Genomic DNA, 7,025 nt, shown 5'->3' with positions numbered 1-7,025 from the left:
TTTAAAGTGTTCAAGGGCAAAAATAACAGTTTGAGGACTAAGATGTGACTGACCCAAACCATGGTATTTTAAGTAGCCTCTTATGCATATGAAAGTTGGACAATGAACAAGGAAGATGGTAGAAGAATTGATGCAAGTTTAATGTCACCAGCCAAAACAAGGCTAGAAGTCTCCTGTGGCACAAGCCATCAATTGTTCATTTGCAAGTTCAGGCTGAAGCTGAAGAAAATTAAATCACATCAACCAGAGCTAAAATATGACCTTAAGTATAACCCAACTGAATTTAGAGACCATCTCAAGAACAGATTTGATTCATTAGAGGATAGTGACTGCAAACCAAAAGAGTTGTGTGATGACATCCAGAACATCCTACATGAAGAAAGTAAAAGGCCATTATAAAGAAAGGAAAGAAAGAAAAGACCAAAATGGATGTTAGAATAGACTCTGAAACATGTTCTTGTGCATTCAGATGGAGCTTGCCTACCAAAAGCAGCCAACCATCTTCCAATACAAAAAGAGGGTCCTGCTGGGAGAAACTGACAAGGAGAAACTCCTGCGTTATTACAAGAACATGGGTCTGGGCTTCAAGACTCCTAAGGAGGCCATTGAGGGCACCTACATTGACAAAAAATGCCCCTTCACTGGTAATGTCTCCATTCGAAGGTGTATCTTGTCTGGCGTGGTGACCAAGATGAAGATGTAGAGGACCATTGTCATTCACCGAGACTACCTCCACTATATCCGCAAGTACAGTCGCTTCAAGAAGCGCCACAAGAACATGTCCGTGCACCTGTCCCCTTGCTTCAGGGATGTCCAGATCGGAGACAACGTCACAGTGGGCGAGTGCCAGTCCCTGAGCAAGTCTGTACGCTTCAATGTGCTCAAGGTCACCAAGGCCGCCGCACCAAGAAGCAGTTCCAGAAGTTTTGAGGCCGCCCGTCCCCCAAGTGAATGAAACTTATTCCCCTCCACCTGCCCCGCAAAAAAAGAAAAAAGATATTGACTCAAAATACACTTTATATAATCCTGTCATATTAGTATAACACAATAATTCAATTCCAAATGAGATTATATCCACAGGCAGAGAGAGGTTAGGATTTACAACACATATTTTGGGGGACAATTTAATCTACAACATAATTTAAACAAAAGTATACATCCACCTGGTGTTTGGTACCAGGTAGGGGAAATTGTGTTGAGCAGTGGGATGTCTGATGGATAAGATGGTCCAAAGGGAAGAATTTGCACAAAATCAAAGAATCAGGAGGCAGGTATACGGGAAAGCTGCCCCTCTAACAGTTTGGCTGGATCATCTGGGCCCATTGGAAAGCATGTGGTTGAAGAGAATCCAAATTTGGGGAGGCTAACTACCCCAGACCAAGGAATTTAAATTTTACCATCAATTCAGTGGTTCCCAAAATCCAAATCCCGTGATCCTGGACACGGCATTCAGAGGGCGCCTCAAGAAGGCTCACTCCATGTGTATCTCCAAACCTAGGGAGCTCCAGAGGAGCTTTCAAAAATGCAGATTCAGAAAAAGGAAAGCAGTTTCATCAATAGGTTTTCAAATTTTTAATTTTGTTTTCAAGTTCTATGCAACCTGGGTGAAGGTCAAACCACATCCCGCCCCCCAAATCCCCATTGCAATCGAGTCAGTTCTAGCTCATAAAGACCCTATATAGAGTTTCTGAGATTGTAAATCTTTATGGGAGTGGACTGTCTCATTTTTCACCAGCTAAGTGACTGGTGGTTTTGAACCACCGGCCTTGTGGTTAGCAGAGCAATGCATAACCCAGAACACCACCATGGATTCTTGTATGAATGTCAGAGAAGGCTAAATGGAGCATAAAGACAGAAGAGCGGCTTCAGGATTGAGGGGTGGAGCAGGATGAGTGGAAGCTCACTGGGTGGACATCGGATGGGACAATGGGAGGCAGTACCCTGTACATATAATGCAAAGTAGACATGTGTCCTCATTTCATTCTATAGCGTTGGCCCCTGGAGTATCTTTTCCCTTTCTTCTATTCTCCCTTTTTGCCCTCAAAAAAAAAAAAAAAAATCCAAAATTGCATAAAAATTCATTATTTCATTTAGTTGCTGAATTCTATCATAAGCTCGACATTTTATGTATCAAATTTTTCTTTTATGAGTAAGGGTTGGGCCTGGTATGGGGCACAAAGGGTAGCAAGGCAGCAAGCATGAGATGACTGTTTCTGTTACCCAAGGTTAAGCAGTCGGTTCAAAAATGGCCTGAATTTCCTCTCAGTTGAATGAGTCACAGCAAAAACAAAGTCAAAGAAAGGAAAATAATTTTCTACAGAAAGGAATAATGAGCTGATAATGAAGACAACTAGATTACAGTTCTGGCTTTGCAGCTACCTTGAGTAAATCACTTAATTCATTTGAAATTCAATTTTCTGACCTGTAAAATTAATTTAGGGCAGGTCATCTTTGCCATCTCTCCTAACCATGCTAGACATTCAGGGTTCTTTATTAAGGGAGCCTGGCTAGCGTCATCTACCTTTATGGGGTGATGCATGCAGCACAGGTATGCTGAGTAACTGAATAAATATTTCCTATAGAAGCGGTTACGAAGAGGGCTCCTAACCTCAAGGTCAGCAGTTTGAAACTATCAGTTGTTCTTCGGAGAAAGATGAGGCTTTCTGTTCCTGTAAAGATTTACAGCCCCCAAGCCCCATGCAGGGTTCACCATGAGTTGGAACTAATACCATGGCACATAACCACCACCACCACCATACTCAGTCCTGGTGTGGTACTGCAAGATAATGCGCTGGACTGCAAGGCAGTTCAAACTCACCAGCTGCTCCTCGGAAACCCTGCACAGGGTCAGTATGGGTCGAAATGGATTCTACGGCATTTAGCAACAACAATTTTCAGTCTCACTTTCTTCCTACTTAGCATTCCAATCACACTCTTCCGTAACTTTGGATTTCCTTCATTAGGTAAACAGAACACCCACCCCCCACCACCTCCGTACCCTACCCCTGAAAAAAATCCACAAGGCTTTAAAGATAATCTTCTAGTCTTAAGGGCAGTTGTTAGAAAATCCATTTAAATCGCAATTATAGAGACTGAATGAAAGTCTCATTATTCAAACTGTGTACATTACTTAATTAAATTGAAAATGATAAAAGAAAGGGAAGATGATTAGCATCCTAACGGGGGGCTCATTACTACTCCCTGATGTTTCTGCTCAGTTGTTGAGTCTTCTTATAAAAGAAGCTGCAGAGCACACTCAGTTTTAATTTTATACAGAAACAGCTTTTCTCCAAATTATGTCTGTGCTGTATTGCTAATGATTTCTATTTCTGTATTTTTTTTTTTTGTCCCCTCTTTACTTCATGTTTTATAAATGAAGAAAATGGTAAGATTTAATTGTTCTCTAGAAACAAAATTAATAAGCAGATATTGACTAAGTACCTACTATGACCAAGACTCGCATGAGGTTCTGAAAAAGTGAAAGACAGGAGGGTAGATTGAGAATAAGTGGTAGACATTTGAAGACCCACGGAAATTGCCAAAATTCTCTAAGTGCTTCAGGACAATTGAGACAAAGAAAACACGACTGTTAAATTGAGTTTCTGTGAGTAGAGAAGGGGAAAAAAAGAGATTTTTTGGAAAGATCCATTCTTGTCATCTGTAATAATTAAATTTTTTATTATATAAAGTTAAAGGGTCAGAATCAAAGAAAAGCCTGCCAACCATATCATTGTTGTTAAGTGCTGTGAGTCGGTTCTGACCTATAACGACACTGTAAAAGGTTTCCGAGGAGCAGCTGCTGAGCTTGAACCGCCGACCTTGCAGTTGAAATGGCTTTGCAGTCCAGCGCATTAACCCACAGCACCACACCAGGACTCCACTTGGAGTCCTAGATAACACTACATCCCTGGTAATCCCACATCCTCCAGAAATTGCATATTCTGCTAGACGGTACCATATCGAGCAAAACAAGATGACTTGCTAAAGGTAAACAGAAAAATGGAAATGAAGTACATAAGCATTTAATGCATTATGTTAATATAGTTTTCATTAAACTCATGAAGGAACTAGCAAATGCTTTAGTTTTACTGGGGAGAGCTTCATATATAAGATTTTACATTTCAAAAGGTAGCTTATAGAAACTTCTGACATAATGCTAGTACCAATCTTTTACTATAAACCAGGATTCAAACAAAATGAATCTGGTACTAAGTCTATGTAGAAATTTGGAGCCAGCAGATGCAGATGATCAGCAAGCACTATATTGTGTGATTTTGTAAGCAGAAGTATCAACATTCTTTCAGCTATGTTTGGGAAGTCTAGTGTTGAGTACATTCACAGTTTTAATCATCTTGGCACCCTTTGCCCCTTTTTATAGTAAAAGCAACTTCACGATTCCCCTGCCTCTACTTTGAGTTGGAAACTACTCAACAAAAAACATATGCAGTCCCCAGATTACAAACAAGTTTCAGTTCTACATCTATCTTTAAGTCAAATTTGCATGTAAGTTGGAACAATTCGGTACGGTTCCTAGCTAATGTTGTTAGTCAAATGTTTATCTTTATATACATATATTGTACCTTTCCATGCACAACAAACATTAAAGTAACCATTTTAGATAGCCTAAAACATCTTTAACATAATAATAATCCCCCAAACCAAGTCCATTGCCTTATAATAGATTCTGATTCTTAGTAACCCTACAAAACAGTAGAACTGCCTCATGTGTCTGTCCAAGGCAGTCTTTACAGAAGCAGACTGCCAGATCTTTCTTCTGTGAAGCTACTGGTGGTTTCAAACTGCTGAGCTATTTAACCACTATGTCACACAGTAATAATAATAATGCTTTGATGTATATCACAAGTAGCACCCATTTGTCATCATGAACCTCTGTGTGTACCTTGAGTTTTTATTTAATAGGCTTTACAGAGGTTGGTTCATAACTATGGTGATGTCCACAAATTGGCTATTTGTCACCCAGGGACTGCCGGTAGAATTTTGGAGGGTTACCAAGGAAATACTTTGCCCTCCTAAACATAAGGACAGATATGCGATTCATATAAAGACAGTTTTAAAATTTGATGCTTGTGATCATGGTGATTGGTCCAAGAATTGGCATTGGTCCAAGACCCAAAGAGAGCCAATCTAAATCCTTCTCTGGGATTTTTTTTTCCCTTCATATTGTAACTGGGAGATAGAGTCTTCTCTTTACTTTTAGATTGCAGATTATAAGAACATATTTCAGAGTTCCACCAGCAGCTACAACTCTTATCATATGGAAAAGTCAGAGATTATAGTCCACCTTGATGACAACTCACTGCCACTAAGTCAATTCCGACTCATAGTGGCCTTGTATAGAGTTTTTGAGGCTGTAAATCTTTATGGGTGCAGAAAGCCTCATTAGTCTAGTGAGAAGCAAACATGAGAGGTAGAAACACATCACACCAGATTCCAGAAAGACTGTACATTTAAAACTGTGAACCATAGTGTAACTGGATGTAGGGCATGAAATTACATGGGGAAATACAGTTGCTTTTAGGTAGGTATCACAATTGAAAATCATTCACAAGGTGAGAGTACCAGGGCACAGAGCATACATGCTGGCTATCAGACCCAGGAAGGCCCATTCAGTCCTTGTGGGTGTCCAGCTTTAACCTTTAGTTAGTGGATTATGAAGTGCTCTTGAAGAGTATTTTGGTATGGGCAGAGGGCTGCAGGGGGATCATATTCAAAGAACTGAGGACAGTGGTTATTTACTAACCATTATGGAAATATTTCCTGGACTCAAACATCCCGATAGTTATGAAGATAGTGTAGGGCTGGGCAATATTTTGTTCTGATATCCGTGTATATAAGGTCACCATCAAAATCTCCAGGATGGCAAATAACGATATGGAGATAGATCAGTATTTCAAAATCAGTATGGCTTTACCAATGCCTATCAGCTAAACCCACCACTCGGCTGTCAGTTTGTCATACTGTGGTGGCTTGTGAGCTGCTGTGCTTCTGAAAGCTATGCTACCAGTATTTTAAATACCAGCAGGGTCACTCATGGTGGACAGGTTTCAGATGAGCTTCCAGATGAAGACAGACTAGGAAGAAGGAGTAACGAACTACTTCCGAATATTTAGTCAATGAAAACCTTATGAATAGCAGAGGAACACTGTCAGATATAGTGTCAGAAAATGAGACCCTCAGATTGGAAAGCACTCAAACTGCAACTGGGGAAGCGCTGCCTCCTCAAAGTAGAGTTGACCATGATGACACGAATGGAGTAAAGCGCGTGGGAGAAAAGCCTGTGGGCCCTTCATTTGCTGATGGGGCACAACTCAAAATGAAGAGAAATAGCTGTAAGCATCCACTGAAATTCGGAACATGAAATGTACGAAGTATGAATCTGGGAAAATTGGAAGTTGTCAAAAATGAAATGGAACACATAAACATCACTATCTTAGGCATTGGTGAGCTGAAATGGACTGGTATTGGCAATTGTGAATCTGACAACCACATGCTTTACTAAGCCAGGAATGACAAATTGAAGAGGGCTGGTGTTGCACTCATTATCAAAAAGAACATATCCAGATTGGTCATGAGATACAACACTGTCTGTGACAGGATAATATCCATGGGCCTACAGGGAAGCCCAGTTAATACCACTATTATTCAACTTTACGCACCAACCACTAAAGCCAGTGAGGATGAAATAGAAGAATTCTACCAACTTCTTCACTCTGATACTGATCAATCATGTAATCAAGATATATTGATCATTACTGGTGATTAGAATGCAAAGGTTGGGAGCAAAGAGAAAGGATCAGTATTTGGAAAATATGGCCTTGGTGATAGAAATGATGCTGGAGAACGCATGATGGACTTCTGCAAAACCAATGATTTGTTCATTTCAAATACCTTATTTAGATAGCATAAGAGATGAATATACACATGGACCTCACCAGATGGAATACACAGAAATCAAATGGACTATATCCGTGGAAAGAGAAGATGGAAAAGCTCCATATCATCAG

General features: G+C 40.2%; 1 protein-coding gene and 1 pseudogene across 1 annotated transcript in view; one reads left to right on the top strand and one right to left on the bottom strand.

Moving 5' to 3' along the window:
* The window catches only part of LOC102820569 (serine/threonine-protein kinase Sgk1-like), a 211,846-nt gene that overhangs the window by 158,843 nt on the left and 45,978 nt on the right, over window positions 1-7,025 (bottom strand). The window lies entirely within an intron of this gene.
* Window positions 452-930, top strand: LOC102817818 (annotated as a pseudogene).

This window comes from Chrysochloris asiatica, unplaced genomic scaffold (genome assembly GCF_000296735.1).
Source record: "Chrysochloris asiatica unplaced genomic scaffold, ChrAsi1.0 scaffold00013, whole genome shotgun sequence".
NCBI classification, from domain to species: domain Eukaryota; kingdom Metazoa; phylum Chordata; class Mammalia; order Afrosoricida; family Chrysochloridae; genus Chrysochloris; species Chrysochloris asiatica.
The sequence above is the reverse complement of the archived record's forward strand: the minus strand, read 5'-3'. Positions and strand labels throughout refer to the sequence as shown.